The sequence below is a fragment of the Molothrus ater genome, chromosome 5 (assembly GCF_012460135.2).
Source record: "Molothrus ater isolate BHLD 08-10-18 breed brown headed cowbird chromosome 5, BPBGC_Mater_1.1, whole genome shotgun sequence".
Taxonomy (NCBI): domain Eukaryota; kingdom Metazoa; phylum Chordata; class Aves; order Passeriformes; family Icteridae; genus Molothrus; species Molothrus ater.
Window position 1 is genome coordinate 41,696,948 of NC_050482.2, and position 16,353 is coordinate 41,713,300.

At 32.1% G+C, this 16,353-nt stretch overlaps 1 protein-coding gene across 2 annotated transcripts in view; it reads right to left on the minus strand.

Annotated features, from left to right (window-relative positions):
- MGAT4C (MGAT4 family member C) overlaps positions 1-16,353 on the minus strand; it is a 325,114-nt gene that overhangs the window by 228,303 nt on the left and 80,458 nt on the right. For both annotated transcript variants that reach the window (XM_054514946.1, XM_036401628.2), the window contains exon 2: positions 14,198-14,291. The gene's annotated coding sequence lies outside the window, so the exon portion shown is untranslated. The remainder of the gene's footprint in view (positions 1-14,197; positions 14,292-16,353) is intronic.

A 16,353-nucleotide genomic window follows, 5' to 3' on the forward strand; every position in this document is an offset into this window, starting at 1 on the left:
AATATAATCATTACCTTTTCATTCCAATGTATAACCTTGAGGATAAGTTTACAATAGTACATGCTTCCAGAAATTCTGTCTGGTGGAGGCTGAACTAATTTACATTTTTTGTCTCAGCTGAGTGAAATCAGTGTCAATTTTAATGTTACTTTTATGTCAGGGAGGAGATGCTAGCCCTATCTGAGAATTTTCCTACAAATACAGTTATGGAAATCAAGGATCTTCTAAGAGCAAACTATCATTTAGACTTATAGTTTCTTCAGGAATTTAGATAATTATGTGAAGACAAACATACTGGACAGCATGAGAATAAAATACACAGAAAATTACTATTAAATACACTGAGAATCTATAATAAGAAAGATCTTAGATATCCCTCAGTTCTTCACTTCAATGCTTCCTAAATGTATGATGTCAAAATGCAAGTACGAGGCTGAAAGGATATGTAGAAGTGTCTCTTAGGATAATTTTGAGTGTCATCTGGATTTCCCTGAAAACCAGTCTCTGAAAGTAGTGCACTCATTTTGCTTTTCTTTCTTCATTACTTGATCTACCTAACATTTTTCTTAGGGAGATCCAGAGCTTGCAGATTGCAGTGCAATTAGCACAGAAAACAATGCATAGTGTTAAATTGCTATCTGGACAATTCTTCATATGCAGATTAATTTACTTCCAAAGCCACAAATTTTGTCCTAGCTAAAACCCATACAGGAGACAATTTCTTGCAAATAGCAGATGCTTTTTTTGGTCTTTTGGGGGTTTTTGACGTTTCACTAAACACACTCGTAGCTTAAAAAGAAATTATACTTTTTTTGATTAATGGATAATAAATTTTTCATTTATTTCATTGACAAAAGGCTTTTCACTAATAAAAAGCTTTTATTAATTACACGTCTGTATATAACCAGATGCATCTTATTTTTCTATCACGTTTTTCCCTTTATCTTCTAGTTATTAATTTCTTCTAGTGAACTATTTATACATTAATTTTTCAAAGTATTTTGTTTTACAATCAGAAGCATTTTATAGGGTTGTTTTTGTGTGGAGATTCCTTCCCTGTTACATGAAAGGACAAACAAAAAAACCACACTAATGGGTGTTTTGGATTGTTTAGTCATTTTCAGTCTCAATTGCATGTTAAATGAAAGGAGAAAAAGAAAGAAAAAAAAGGTAAAATTTCTAGTTCATGAGAAATTGCACAATTCTCTCTTGACAGAAGATGAGATTAAGGAGTTCCGGCCCTTCTGCAGTGCTTAGAGACACTCATAGGTTTCTACCAGAGATTTAACTTAAAAAATTATGTATTGTCAGTAATTGTATTAGCTATGTGTGAGAGAGAAATTATTTGGATGAAAAAAGAGCAGTAATAGGACTAAAGCATGTTCCTAACTTGTGCCATGCTTAACCTTTTTGAGACAGTCCATCTACTGTGCCAAGTCCATGATACCTTAACTTAAATTCTTTTTCAGTTTTGTTGCTTTTGGAGAATAAAAATTAAATAAAATTAAACCCAAATATCTAGTGGCATACTTGTACTTTCTGTTTTCTGTTTTCAAATGTGTTCAAGGCTTACCATGCTCTAATGCTGTATATGAAGTTAAGAAATTATAAAATTCCCCATGTATATCAACTAGTCCAAATATTTGTGCATTTAAGTTGTGCCTCATCTTGCAAATAACTCTAGACTTTATGGTCTGACAAACTCTCTAAGTGGGGAAAGATTCCAAATACATGCACAGTTTCCAGATTCCAGATGGAAAGGCCTGGGGGCTTTTATTGTCCTTCAGTAACCATTCCTGAAAGCCAAGGGACCTTGACCATGACTGAATTTAAGGGATTTAAGATGGAAAAACAATTGGATGGCAGACTACCTCTATTTTAAGAAATTATGCCACCGATTACATTTTCTCTTTCCAGGGCTCATTAAGTTGGAAAAGATAAGTCACAGTGGTGTCACTATGGGTGGAGTTGTATCTACACCCATATCATACAATTACTGCCATTTGATAAGTGAGTAGGAACAATATCAGTACTTTGTGACTAATTCTGGTATCATTTGCAGTTCTTCATTAAACATAATTTGTAAACTCTACTGTAGAAGAAGCCTTCCAATGAATCTAGAATGGGGTTTGATGCACATAAAAAAATATATCTTGAATCATATTTTTGTTGCTCTAATTATTCCATTTATATGAGTTAGATAACTAGATTTTATCCCAATTTAAAAGCACATGTTATCTTTGTAATATGGGCGGGTATAAAAGAATATAAAATATTACATCTTTGAGAAAATATCTAATTAATCATGTATATATGAATGAAAATTTGCCATGGTTCCATTACGAACATATGTCTTAGTTACATTCTTTTACTGTCACATGGATAGAAGTTGGTATTTCAATTTTAATTTTATTTTAAAAATAATTCTGAAGTCAATGATAACTCTACTATTCCTTTTTACAAGCCTGCACAAATATTTTTGTGCTTGTGTTGATATTGCATTTATACTTCAAGATACTCTGAAATAAAGATAGAATATGAATGTATCAAGTAAAGATTTCACATTGTAGCTTTAAGTATAGAGCAAATCCTTGACACATATGGTAATTTTCTAAAGATTATTTAGTACTATAATAATACATTCTTATATCTAAGTATGTTGTCAGTGTGGGTTGAATGGCTTTCATCCAATCTGGCAATTATATGTGATGTTGACGCTCTATACTTTTACAATATTTCTCCCTTCTTTCATGTACTAACATTTACAGAGACTATAAAACGATTTTGTATAAAAAAATTACATTTTTAAAAATAGATTGGTATTGTTTGTGCCTGTGTTAAGCTTATTATAAAGTAACCCTTAGCCTCAGAACAGATAATTGAAAGGGTAAGAAATGCAATAAATTGTGACTAAAGCATGTGAGAAGTTATGAGTGAATTAATTTACAAATGTTGTACACTACCCATCCTGCCATAAACTGCAACCCATGGTGTTCATATAGTTAGGAGTAAAAGAATATGACAGCAATTATAAACCTCTTGATATAACATATCTTATTAAACACATGCCTTATGAGAATATAAAAACATACATAATATCTTTTCATAGATATTTAATTAAATTGGAGAAAATTACATACATTTGTGGGAAAAGAGTGGCTTTTAAGAAGGGTTTATCAAGTGAATGATGCTATTATTTAGACTGTTTAACGGAAAGAGAATTCTAAAAACTTCACAGACTTTATTTATGCTGTGCAAATTTTTGGTATTTGTCTTTTGGCAGTCAAATAGAATTTAAAGGAATAGTAGATTAACTCAAAATCTAAAAGACAACAATATTTTACAAGTATTTATTTTATTTTAATATCAAGCAAAAAAAAAGGTATTTCATTGTTGGGGAAGAGAAATTTTAGTACTTGTTAATATAAAAGTTAAAGTGCTCTCTCTTTTTCTCTTTTGAAGGTGATGTGAATCTTCAGGCTGAATTTAAACCTATTACACTGGGTTTTTTTGGCTTAGAAGTATTTTTTCAATTTGATAAAGCATTTTTTAAACAGCCTTATAAAAAAATTTAATTGGCAAAGCTCAAATTAATAATCTTATCTTTTAGATAATTGAATCAAAGTCCTTAGATTTCTCAAACCTCTGATTTTAAGTAGAGTGAGATGATGTGCTAAAGAACAAATACATTTGTCTGTACATCACTTTTTTCTTCAATTAGATGACTTTTGCTGAATTATTTGTGACTGCTCTTCAAACACTAGCCAGTTTTAATGAGCACAAATTGGGTATTTTTTCTTGTTTATTCCCTGCTGTCAAGCTTGAAAAATTTGTACTTAAGTGCTGAAAGAGTATTTCAGATATTTTCAAGTGCTATATATATACTTGTGTTCTAAATGGACTATTCTGCACTACTTGATAACATCTGGAAATAAATAAGGTCTTTAGGGAATGAAACATGGAAAAAGAAACTTCAAAGAAATATATATATAAAATAAAAAGATAAGAAAATATTGGCATATGGATAAGTTTTTATAGATTGATCCTGAATTTGTGCAGCTGAGACATCCTTGTTTGCATTGATCAAGTTTAATTTTATATTTTTTGCATCAAGTTTTGAAATCTTCTTTGATAACGGATGTTGGTTTAAAATCAATAATCATGGAAGCAGTGGAAGTCTTGATGCATATGTTTTCAGTTTACAGCTGGAGCCCCTGTATTAATATCTCCAGAACTCACCAACAGTCTCACTAACAAAGTTCAGTAACCTGCAGACCCTCACCTGGTTTTGATGGCTGTTTTCCATCTTCTCATATAATTCAGTATATTGTGATAAAGTCTTTAGAAACTGTTTAATGTTTTAAGGTAAGGAGGATTTTAACCTCGTGATGATGGGAGAGGAAGACAGTTGAGAACAGCGCTGTGCGAGAGAGGCAGACAGGATTGCTGAGCAGAGGGTCTGAAATGATGTGAATGGAAGGGAATGAAAAATCAGCCAGAGATCAGGAGGGGTCACCTGCAGCATTTGCATGCAAACAAGTCACCATTACAGAAAATGTGCCAACCAGATTGCCTCTGGGAAATCAACAGACTGAGTTGTCTCTCTCAAATGCATAAACTTTACCCCCAACTAAAATCTAATTCAACCACACCTGGAGCACAAAATCTAAACTGGATTAATTTTAAACATTCAACATAAAATAGAAAGAGAAGTTATCAGAGGTATTCTTATATTATTTAGCAGACCACCCTCAGTCATGAGTAAACATGTAATATTACTTCATATTGCAGAACAAATATATATTAAAGACATAATTGTTCAAAGCACTAAACCTGCCTTTTATGACGTTAAAGAAGTTAGAAAAATATGTCTCTGTGCCTACTAGACAATAATATTCCTTTAACAAAAATGATAATCACCACTTGATTACAGAAACATTATAAAGTTAGCTTTTTTTTCCCCACTGACTGCACTTATTTGTAGATCTTATATGAATATACAGCCATTGAATAATAGTTGACCTTATCTGTGAAAGTGTAAGAATCTGAAATGAGCTTCTCCTTTTCAGTGTGTAATCCAACCATTTTGCTTTTGCTGGTTTCTAAGCTCACACAAGTTTAAAAGTTTTGGAATTTTTTAAGTTATTCCTCAATTTAGAGTGCTGTATTTAGTCTGTTAAAATATTAAATTGTGTTCTCTGTTAAGGCTGGCTGCAGTTGAAGCCTTAGTAAATGGTCTTCTTTCATGTGAAGAAGGGAGAAGAAAGAAAGAGTGCTCTAAATTGTAAGGTAATGGAGCATAAAATGTTCATTATTTAGTACTCTGAATGATAAAAGATTAGTCATCATAATTCCATATTTTTATATTGTCCTACAACCTCAGAAAGACAAACTCTTTATAATGCACTCTTAAAGATTATTTGAAAATGGGCTTTCACTTAAACAAGTCTCATATAGTGCCTTTTGAAAATCAGATTTCTTCAGCATATTGAATACCAGCATTATTATTTTTGGTAATATACACAACTACATGGAAGCAGAAACAATAATACTGTTTCATCTTAAAACAATGGAATAAAAACTTTTCCATTGAAAATGAGAATAAGTTTTGGAGAAAGAGGCATTATTTTAAAATAATTATCATATATAATTGAGAAATGCATAATTTTTTACACTCTCAATATCTGAAAACACAGTAATTTCTCCCTTCATCAAATATTTGCTTTTATTTACAATGTCAGTCTATTTATCATGGAAAAACCTTGATGCTCTTTGTATGTTTTATGACTAAGAATTATCAGATTCAGACTCAGATTATTTCAGAAGAAGTAATTAACTTGGTTAACAACTTTTAACCAAATTACCAATGAATAACTTCATTAACTGGGTTAACCTTTCAATTTCTGTGGGACAAGGTTGAATTAGAAGTGTAAAAATAACAGTAAAAAAAAATCAAAAGAAACAAATACTTGAGTTTTCCCATCCCAAAGTTTCTGTACTTCACTGGTAATTAGCAATACAGAACTAGTAAGTGTCATGCTTATTCTAAATTGATGGAACACTTTTTAAATTTACAACAGAACTTACACATTTATTTTTAAGACTTTATGACTAGCCTAACAGCCAAGCAAGATAATTTTCCTTGCTTCTCCAAGCAGCCACATGAAGACTGTTGCACCATAGGCTCCAGGGCTCTAATTCTACAATACAAATCTCATTCACAGAAAACCCATCGGTAAGAAGGAGGTAGAAAATAACATAATTAAATTAAACATAGGGATATTTATATAACCATAGAATGGTCTGGTTCCAATACTGGAACTTTCATCTACTTCCAGAGCCCCTGCAATGGGCAGAGGTGCCAACCACTAGAGCAGGTTGCTCAAAGCCCATCCAGCCTGGCCTTGAAAACTTCCAGGAATGGAGCAAGTTCTCTGGACATGTTACTAGTATAAGAATACTGTAGTTGGGTATAGTTTGCAGGCATAACCCACATTGGTGAGAACCCTTTGGAGGTGGATGATGCGTCAAGCAGAATTTGTGATGGTTCTAGATCTGTTCAATATTTTAATAAAATACTTGTATAATGTAAGAAGAAATATCCTATTTACAGACAATTTAAAACAATGAAGCATGTTTTAGGGCATGTGAGGAGACAAAATAGTTTTCAAATATGTTATAGGCCAATAAGGAAAAATTAAAAAATAGCCTTCTTTGTAACTGAGATTAATAGAAAAAGAACTAATATGTGGATTAAAAAGTTTCAAAATGTGAGATTCTTCTTATTTAAAAAAAATCCACTCAAAGGAGGTCTACTCTTTAAAACTGTAACAGAGAGGTACAATAGTTGGCAGACAAAATCTTCATGTAATCTTAGAACGATTCACTAATTATTAAATGTATGTTCTCCTTTATAGTTTGATGGTACTAGCCAGATCTTCAACAGTTACTAGTTAGTAACCAGTACAATACATCTGAAAATTGCCACCTTTATCTTAAAGACAATTTGTTAATCCCAATGCACCAAACCCAGTCAGTCGTTACACTTTGGTCAGTGTACAGGTATTCTGGGTTCTGGAGCTCAAGTTTTTACACTTTTTTACTCTGTTTTGGTGGTGTTTTGGTTTGGTTGGTTGGTTGAGTTTCTTTGTATTTCTTCCTGATTTGCAAGTTTTATTCCATGCTCTAATCAAAATTAAATTTTTGCCAGGTCACTTGGAAGCCCCATTTTCATGTCACTTTACTAAGCCTTATTGTTTAAAATACAAGATAACATTTCTAAATTAAGTTCAATGATTTCAAAAGAAAATTTCTCCCAGCAAGGAAGGTAGACTCAAAGTCCTATGCATATATTAGTACAAAAACTCTGAAAAACCTAATGCTGCTTTTCTGCTGGAGTTCTAACTAGTGCTATAACATTTATTAATTAAAACTCACTACTTAAGTGAGAATAGTTGTTCGTTTTATCAACTATTGAAAATATATGCAGATCTTAGTGATCTATTTCTTTTAATAAAAGTCCTTTCACAGCTAGGCATAAATGCACTTCAGAAATTAGAACAATCGAGGAAGAACTTTGGAAAATTGAAATGAGAAAGCATAATATAAACAAAATACATTTTAAAGATCAAATTAGAGATAGTAATACTTTACTGAATAAGTAATTTCCATTTAAATTAAAATATTAATGAGAACTTCCCCAGGGACAAACTTTCAAGAATTTTGAAATAATTGTAGGCAAGGGGTGATAATGATGATGGTGTGGTGGTGATCTTTGTCTTTATTATTTAGGGAAACATACATCTACAGGCATGGTAACAGCTGAAATTCTTATTTACTTGCACAATTGATTATTGATTAATATCTCTTCCACTTCCCAGATTAGTTCGCAATTAATATCTCTTCCACTTCTCAGATTCCATTTTCATTAATATATATTGATGAAATAGAAATCATCATGAAGGCAATTGATAGAAATAATAAAATTATAAAATGAAATTTTTTAGATCTTCAGTAAGTATTCAAGTCAACAAAACAGTAGTACAGTATTGTCTGAGGCAGAAAATTCTAGTAGTGTATATGTTTAGTGACTTAGTGAATATTTGCTATTTTGCACTAGTAGCACATTTCCATAGCATATGAATAGATGTAATAATTACTAGGAAAAAATGAAATACATTATTACATTTTGTTGTTGTTGCTAAAAAAATCATGATTAAACAATAGTCATGTTATGAAACTCTGAAAATGTAGGCTGTTCTTAGTATATTAGAACGACTGGAATTTCAGGAAAGCCAAAGGCTGCTTAATCTAGCATTGAAACAAAATATATTCGTTTGACAGAGTTGAGGAAAAAAATCGTCAAAAAACCCAACAAAAACCATCCAAAAAATGAAACAATCAAAAAACCCCAAACAAACTCCCTCATAAAAAATGAATTGGTGGTGCATTCCAGTGTTAAATATGTTTAGTCCTAATGGTTGTTGCAAAACAAGCAATTCTCACATCTTTCCCATTCCTCTTCCTCCCCACTCCTGCCATAGTGTTGCCTCCTCAATTCTGTCATTAGAGTGACCCCTCTGAGATCTGAATATGCAGGAAATTTTTATTTCTTTTTCCCCCTATGGTATGATCTAGGCTTACTAGGCAGAATTAATTTGTGAAGGGATAATATGTGCACATTATGGAGCAACAGAGCTAGAAGTAATATTCAGCTGAGAATAGAAAAGGAAGTAAGGAAAAGGGACTGATATGTTGAGATTTCCTCAGTTATATCACCACTATGCAATCAGGTAATTTTGGGGGGTCTTATCTGTGTGTGTGTGTATATATATGTGTGTATATATGTGTGTGTATATATATATGCATAGCTTGATTTTATGCTTGATATTAATGGAGGTTGTATATGACATCAAAGAGGGACAATAAGCATTTTAAAGCCATTAGTTATTGCTTTTGTTATTGCTTTTAGAGGTATTTAATCTATATTGGCTGTCTGTGATAAAGAGAATAGAAAAACAACAAGAGAACTTTCAAAAATATTTAAATCCTTTTTAAGAGATTTTTTTTCTTTCTAAAGAAAGAAAAAAATAATATTTTATTCTTGTATATTTTGAAAACCCTCCAATGCACCACCAGGAAAGTGCTCATCTCCTCAGTAGGCAAAAAGAACCTTACGATTACAAGGTGTCTTTTTTCTAAGAGGAGCTTTAACTTCTTCATTTCTTCCTTATTTCTACAGTTCCACACAATTATTTTGGAAACAGAAAGCTCCCCAGAGTTCCAATTCTTTTTATAGAATCTGAGAGCACAAAGCCAACAGTAAGAGCCACAGAATATTAAAAATAAAAAGTGACAAAGATATTAAAAGCCAGAACTGGACACCAAATTTATGACAGTTATGAAGATGCAAACTGCAGAGAGAATATTTCTTGCTCAGATTAGGAAGCTGAAAAAATTGCCATTAGACAATTATGCTGGCAGTTGTTCTACCATATTCAGAGTTTGGTAAACTTAGCCTGATTTAGGTCAAAGCCTTTCTAATATATCAGAAATTATGCAGTTGCAATTTACCCATTACATTTCACCCTTTCTTTGCAATTTCCATCATAGTATCAGCAATTAACCTAATTGTACAATCACTGCCAATTTTCATTCATATGTAATAGTTACAGGCCAGGAAGGTCAGGCTCTTTCTACATAGTCATAGAAATTAATAAAGTTATGCCATTCCCTTCATTTTTGAATTATCACAATCTACTTTCTAGATCTTTGGTTGTTTTTTCTTTCACATAGATGTTGTTCTCTCCTCTTGGAGAGATAGCTTTTTTATATTATCTGTAATAAAAATACACGTACCCGCTAAGAAATACACTCTAAACCCCACGTTTTATGATCACTTAGTCTTTAATTTCTTTCACCCTTAAGAATGTTTCTGTTACTGTCTTCATCTACTGTCAACTTGTTCCATGTTACTTATCTCTTCACTCCAGCAGACCAAGATATGCCATTCTAGGTTTCAAGGGTGTAGTCCTCTAGCAAGGAGAGTTCTTGCTCAGGACATAAGCATGGCCATATAACTCCAGGTATCATAGAGGAAAAAAAAATCTTGCTGATTTTTACTTATGCAAGATAGCATTTTTACTTTAAAAATAGCATTTTTAAAGATAGCATTTTTAAAAGTTACTTTGCCATATGATGACACACAGCATATCAAAAAATCAACTGAGACTGAACTGAATATTCAATTACTTTTTCAATTTAAAAAAAGTTATAAAGAAAGCTCCTGTAGACAGGCAACCATTTTGCAGAGTATTACTGTTCTTTGCAAGAAAAGTATTATACATATTTTTCTCTGCTCATTGAATGCATTTTCCTGCCACTAAATATCTCAGCTTAATTTCTCAATGTCAAATCATTGCTGATCCTGCATTCCTTGCAAGCTTTCAAAGCAGACTATTTGTTTTGCAGAAGCTGTGTACAATATTTTACTGAAACGGCAGGTTTGTTATTCTTTCTACCAAATTCAAAAAATTAAAATATTTTTAAAGTAATAATGCAACATCTCTTTATGCAACATCTGTTAAATAGAAAATTATCTTTTGGTAACATTTCCCTTTCTCTCTGACACATTTTAAGAACACAATTCTTCACTTCCTAGTCTGCTGTATCTAGTGACCATTACTCCAAGAAATTTATGTCCTTCTACTAATTAATAAGTGTAGGTGTGGTAAAGTTCACATTTATTGCTTGTTTTGTATGTGATAAAATGTCTAAAACTTACTCTGAGATCTTACAGCCAAAGAACCATGTTAAGAGATAAGAGATTTTGGGGTAATTTCCCTTCCCTAAATAATTCTTGCAATGCAATTCTTTAATAAAAAGCCCTAGTAAACAGTTAATAAAAATCGAATCTGCAAAACACAGACATAAAAGTATTTAAGACAATTAAATTGACTTCTGTCTTGTTTGTCTCCTTGAATACTAAGTAAACAACCGAAGAACTAAAAAAAAACAAATTAGCATTACTAGTACTGTAAGATTTGAAATATGAGATTAGATCCTGATCTCAGAATTTCCATGTGTTCTCATGCAATTTTTCCATAGCACTTCTATAATTTCTCATCTCTATCAATTCTTTTATTATAAAGTTGCAGATTGTTTTTTTAAATAGCAGATATCATCCAAAATAGTATAAAGGAGTTTACATTTGCATAGGGAGTTTTAGGTTGGGGATTCCATCTGCACACAAATTGCATTCAGTAGTTGTAGCAAATTCTCTGCAAACTCTACACCTGAAGCAGATGGAAGAAGATTGCATCAGGAGATCAACCCTTACAAATTACAATACTTTGTGCTGCTCATCTGCATTTTAATCAGATATAAAAGATTTACTCCTGACATACATCAAGAAACACTATTTTCACCTCCTGAAATACATCAGAGAGTTTATAGTCAATCAAGGAAAATATCTTGTGCATTTTTACTTTCTATATCTTCTTCTCTTAGGTATACAGTATTACATGCATGTAGGTTTCAATGATTTTATTAGCAACTATATATAAGCTCATCAAAATAGAAACCAAGAAGTGACTTCATATGTCAAATCCTCTTTGTTAAGGATTTGACTTCTGAGCTCAACAAAAAAAGATTAATTTACGGTTGCATTAGAAACATTTTATTTTCTGCAAAATGCAGTGCAATGCAATACCATGAGACAGATAAAGCAGACCACGGTAGTTAGACATTAGGAACACTGTTTGGTTTGAAGGTATAGAGAATATAGACTTGTCATGTTTCTTCTTGTGACCAGAGGAAGCATAAATTGCAATTAGTTTTGTCAGGTACAAGGACTGAACTGCAAAATTCATCATCTGAATAAGTTTATCTCACATTCTTGACAAATAAGTACCAAACAGATATTGCTAAAATATTCTTATACTGACAATTATTTAAAGAAAATAGTTTTCTCTATTAAATTATAACTTTTTTAATTAATAAAAAATAGTAAGTCAAATTCCAGTGAAATTCAATGAACTACATAAACTGCGTGTCAGCATATTGCTAATAGTGATATTTAATTCAAGTATTGAAGAAAAAATTTTATCAATATTAAGAATGTATTTTCTAACAATATTATCTGAAGAATGTGCTACTAATAATAGAAATGAAGCTTTTTTTTGAGAAGTAATACAGAGTAAAAACTTGTTGCCATCACCTCATTAAAAAATTACCTGTATTGGTGGCCACAGGCACTAGAGGTGGAATCACTGATGATACCCATTAATCCCTAATGTATGCTTGGTTCCTAAGTGATCCTTACCTTTTCTTAATCTAGCAAATTATTTTCCACTTATTAGCTTGTTTTATTTTTCTGGACCATAAATATAATGATATAAAAGTCTTATTAGCTTCTGGGCTCAGTTCTGACAGGAGTTTTTAACATGTACTTCAAAAAAGATATGAAGGTAAGTGCAATAATTAATTTACAGTAGTCTGGATGGAAAAACAAGCATCATTGTATTAGATCTTCCATTAGAATTTCCTAATATTTTGATACAGTAGGAATAATATTTTTCTTTAGAGACTTTTCCCCAGAATTTATCGACAATAATATTAACGTACAATTAGTCCTTTTATTATTCTAGGCTTTAGTATGTCATTATGATGATTTTTACTCTGCTTATGAGATTCAGACAAAAAACTTGTTTGATTATATTCCCTAAAATTCCAAGTATAAACTCTCTTTCCAGACACACAAGAGAATTATAGAGTGTTTTTTGTTGGAAGGGACCTTACGAGACCTTCTAGTAAACCTACCTGCCATGAGCAGAGATATCTTTCACTAGGTCACATTGCTTGAAGCTCCTCCTTCTTGACCCTGAATATTTCCAGGGATGGGGCATCTACAACTCCTCTGGGCAATCTGCTTCAATGTCCCACAACCCTCAATATAAAAATTTTTTTCAGTATGTCCAATGTAAACCTACACTCTTTCAATGAAAGTCATTGCCTCTTGTCCTTTCTGTGCAAGAGCTGGTTAAAAACCTCTCTCCATCTTTCTTAGAACTGTTCCTCTATATATATATATTAAAAGACTGTGATAAGGTGCCCCTTAAGTCTTTTCTTCTACAGACTGAACAACTGCAACTCTCTTAGCCTGTCTTCACAGGTCAGGTGTTCCCTGACCTGCATTATTTTTGTGACCCTCTTCTGCACACTCTCGAAAAGATCCATGTCCTTCCCAAATACAAGAGAAAAGCCTTCTTTTAATAAGCAATATTCCCTGGAATATGTTGCATGTAACTAGCCTTGAAAGCAGGTCTTACTGCTCTCATCAGAAGCAAAAATGGTGATTCGTAAATTATTCATAACCTCCTTTCTCCTTCAGGCAATATCTGACCCACAAATATGTAAGGGATGAAAAATGTCTCTCTTAGAGATAAAAGAAATGCTGATTTATATAGCATTCATTTAATTCCCCTTGATTTAAATTAATGTTTTAAGTGAGCATTTTACATATTATGTTTAATGTAAAGAACTGATTAAATAGATATGCTTTCTCTACTCTGTCTAGTAAAATAGCAAAATAGGTATTCTTGATGACACTGCTTTTACTGAATCTTATTTCACAAAAGACATTCAGCATCATGTAAATGACCAAGACTTGACAAGTCAGCTTTGTTTCCTGTGTGCTTAATTAACTCTTTCCATTCCACTTGATTATTTCAGTTACACTTGGCCAGTTGTTTTTTTTTCTGCTTTAGAAGAAGAAAAAAGAAAAACACTAAAATCCCCAAACAAACAAAAACATCAACAGTTAATTACATTTGTCTAATATGTACATGACAGTTTTTATACCCTTTTTACACTTGCCCTCATGTCACACCTTGATTTGAAAACCTGAATTTTTGTTTTAATGATACCAAGTTAAATAGAAGACAATATGTTTGCAATTTCACTTCCTTATTTCCTTCATGTAGGTGTTTTATTTTAAACTTATAACTTAAAAACTACCATGAGAAATTTTAAAAAAGCAATAAATTTTGAAAGAGACTGCAAAGAGCCCCTTACAGTATGGATGTCATTCATGTTAATGCCTAATATTAATAACAATGCCTACTAAATACTGGGGCTTCTGTTTTCTTATAGTGATTCACTTTAATAATAAATATTTAGCATTAAATATTTCACTTACCTTTGCCAAATATAGTAGCTATCTGAAGAGCTTGACACTAAGGTGTAAGGTCACACAATGAAATCCAATCTATGGCTGCTTCACTTAAAATAATCTGTAGAGAAAAAAGAAATCCATGTAAATATTTCGGAATATCTTTTCTTTGTTTTTCTTTTTTACACAGTGGTTTACTTTATAAAATCATCCTATTGCGTACAAAATAGCTAAACTTTCTTAGGGTGACATTCCTTACTTTTTATGGGTTGGTCCACACACTGACTGTGTAATTCTTGAGGGGAAAAACTTTCCAGAGATAAATGGATATTCTAAGGACAGAACCACAGAATTTGCATTCCTTACATGTAGTGACTGTTCTGGGAGAATTCATACACATAGTCTCATAGACATTTCCATATGCAAAAGTGCAAGGCAAAATTTGAATGAGCCTTTTTTCAAGCTAGAATAGAGAAGAACAACAGTTTCTCATCTGTGTGATGAAGTATTTCAGTAGTGTAGTGGAAAAGCAGTTGCACACAGTCCATTTAGAATGACAGAATTAGGATTCTGAATTATGAATAGTTTGGGTTAGAAGAGACCTTCAAAAACCTTCTGGTTATTTCTTGGCAAATTGCCAAATTTTAGTTTGCTTTTAGAATTAGAAATGACATTTGAGATGGGTTTTGTGGACAAAAAATACTTCTGTTGTATTGTAGAGAAGGACTTGGATTCTGGAGTCAAAAAGTTGTCACAGAAAGTTATGAATTAAGCTGCTCTTAAGCGCTTCTCATATATCAGTAGTTGTATGTCTACTGAAACAAGATTGCTTAAGTTAAATATATCATGCAAGCATACCATAAATAATGCCATACAGAAGCCATGGAGCATCACCATCTTCTCTTTTATAAATGTTTTCTAAATTACAGAGTTTGGAAACTGTATTGAAAGTTGGGGGTGTAATGCACAGAAACTTCATTCCATAAGATGGCATGCAATTCAGGGAGAAATGCTTTTATTTTCTATCAGAAAATTCAGCAAAAATATTTAGCTAAAATATTATAGTTCAGCCTACTACCTCCAGTGATTGGACACATCTAGTTCTATTTTTCCTTTTGGGAACTCTTAACTGAATAACTTTGATTTAGCTATAAAAGTGTACTTCTAAATGTATAACAAAATAATTTCTGTAAATATAATTTTTAGAGGAAATATCCCTTTATATTGCACTTAGATATGTCTTTTTATGAGATGAAAATTCACCATCCAGCAATGAAAAAAATCTAAAATAAACAGACACTAAAATATAGATAAGTGATATAACAAAATTGACTGAAGGTTTTAGTACTATAATCAATCTATCCTATTCTCTGTGACAGAGTGCTCTAGGTTGGTATTTAAAGTCTAGTTAAAATTTTTGTTATGCATAACAAGAGAAACTTGTAGGAAAAATGTCTCAAAGCTTGTAAAAGACAAGTTAGAGATAATTCATCAATTCACAGTTTCTGAGGTACTTTGAATTTGGGTTTCTCACAAATTCTCTTAGAAGGTAAGAGGGAGAATTTTGGTGGAGAACTTAAAGCTCTTATTCCCTGTTGGAGCTAACAATTGATAGAATGCGCACAATAGACAGAAGCACTTTCAGCAGTTCCACCATATATCTGTAATAAAACAACATGGATGATTTGTTAGCTTTCAGTTCTTCTGTTATGTCCTTTGTTCAGCTTGTGTATTTGATATTCTGTTTCAGAGAAGAGATGTAGTAAACACTCCTGAATACCTGATAAATTAACAGGAACCATTATTGTTTGAGTATGCCTGCGCTTAGCCGCTTCTTATACTCTCTCAGATTGTGGGGAATATAAAGTCACTTACCTAATATAGGAACTGTTACCAGAAAACAAGGCAAAATAACTGATTGTGAAGATGATGTGTATCAAAACCAAGCATTTATTACTGCAACACACTAGTGGAATGTGTGCATAATTCAATTGTTTGTTTCATGTTTAAACATGCATAAAATCCCTGACACTTTCTCTGTCCTACAGCTTCCTGAACTTGTGGAAGAGACAAAGAACTTCAGACTTTTACTTCTGCTGTGACAAAAGTTACATAAGGTGTTCCTCTTGACCTGCTCAGCTGAAATTTTTTTGAATAGTACCTTACTATTTTTGTCTCCACAA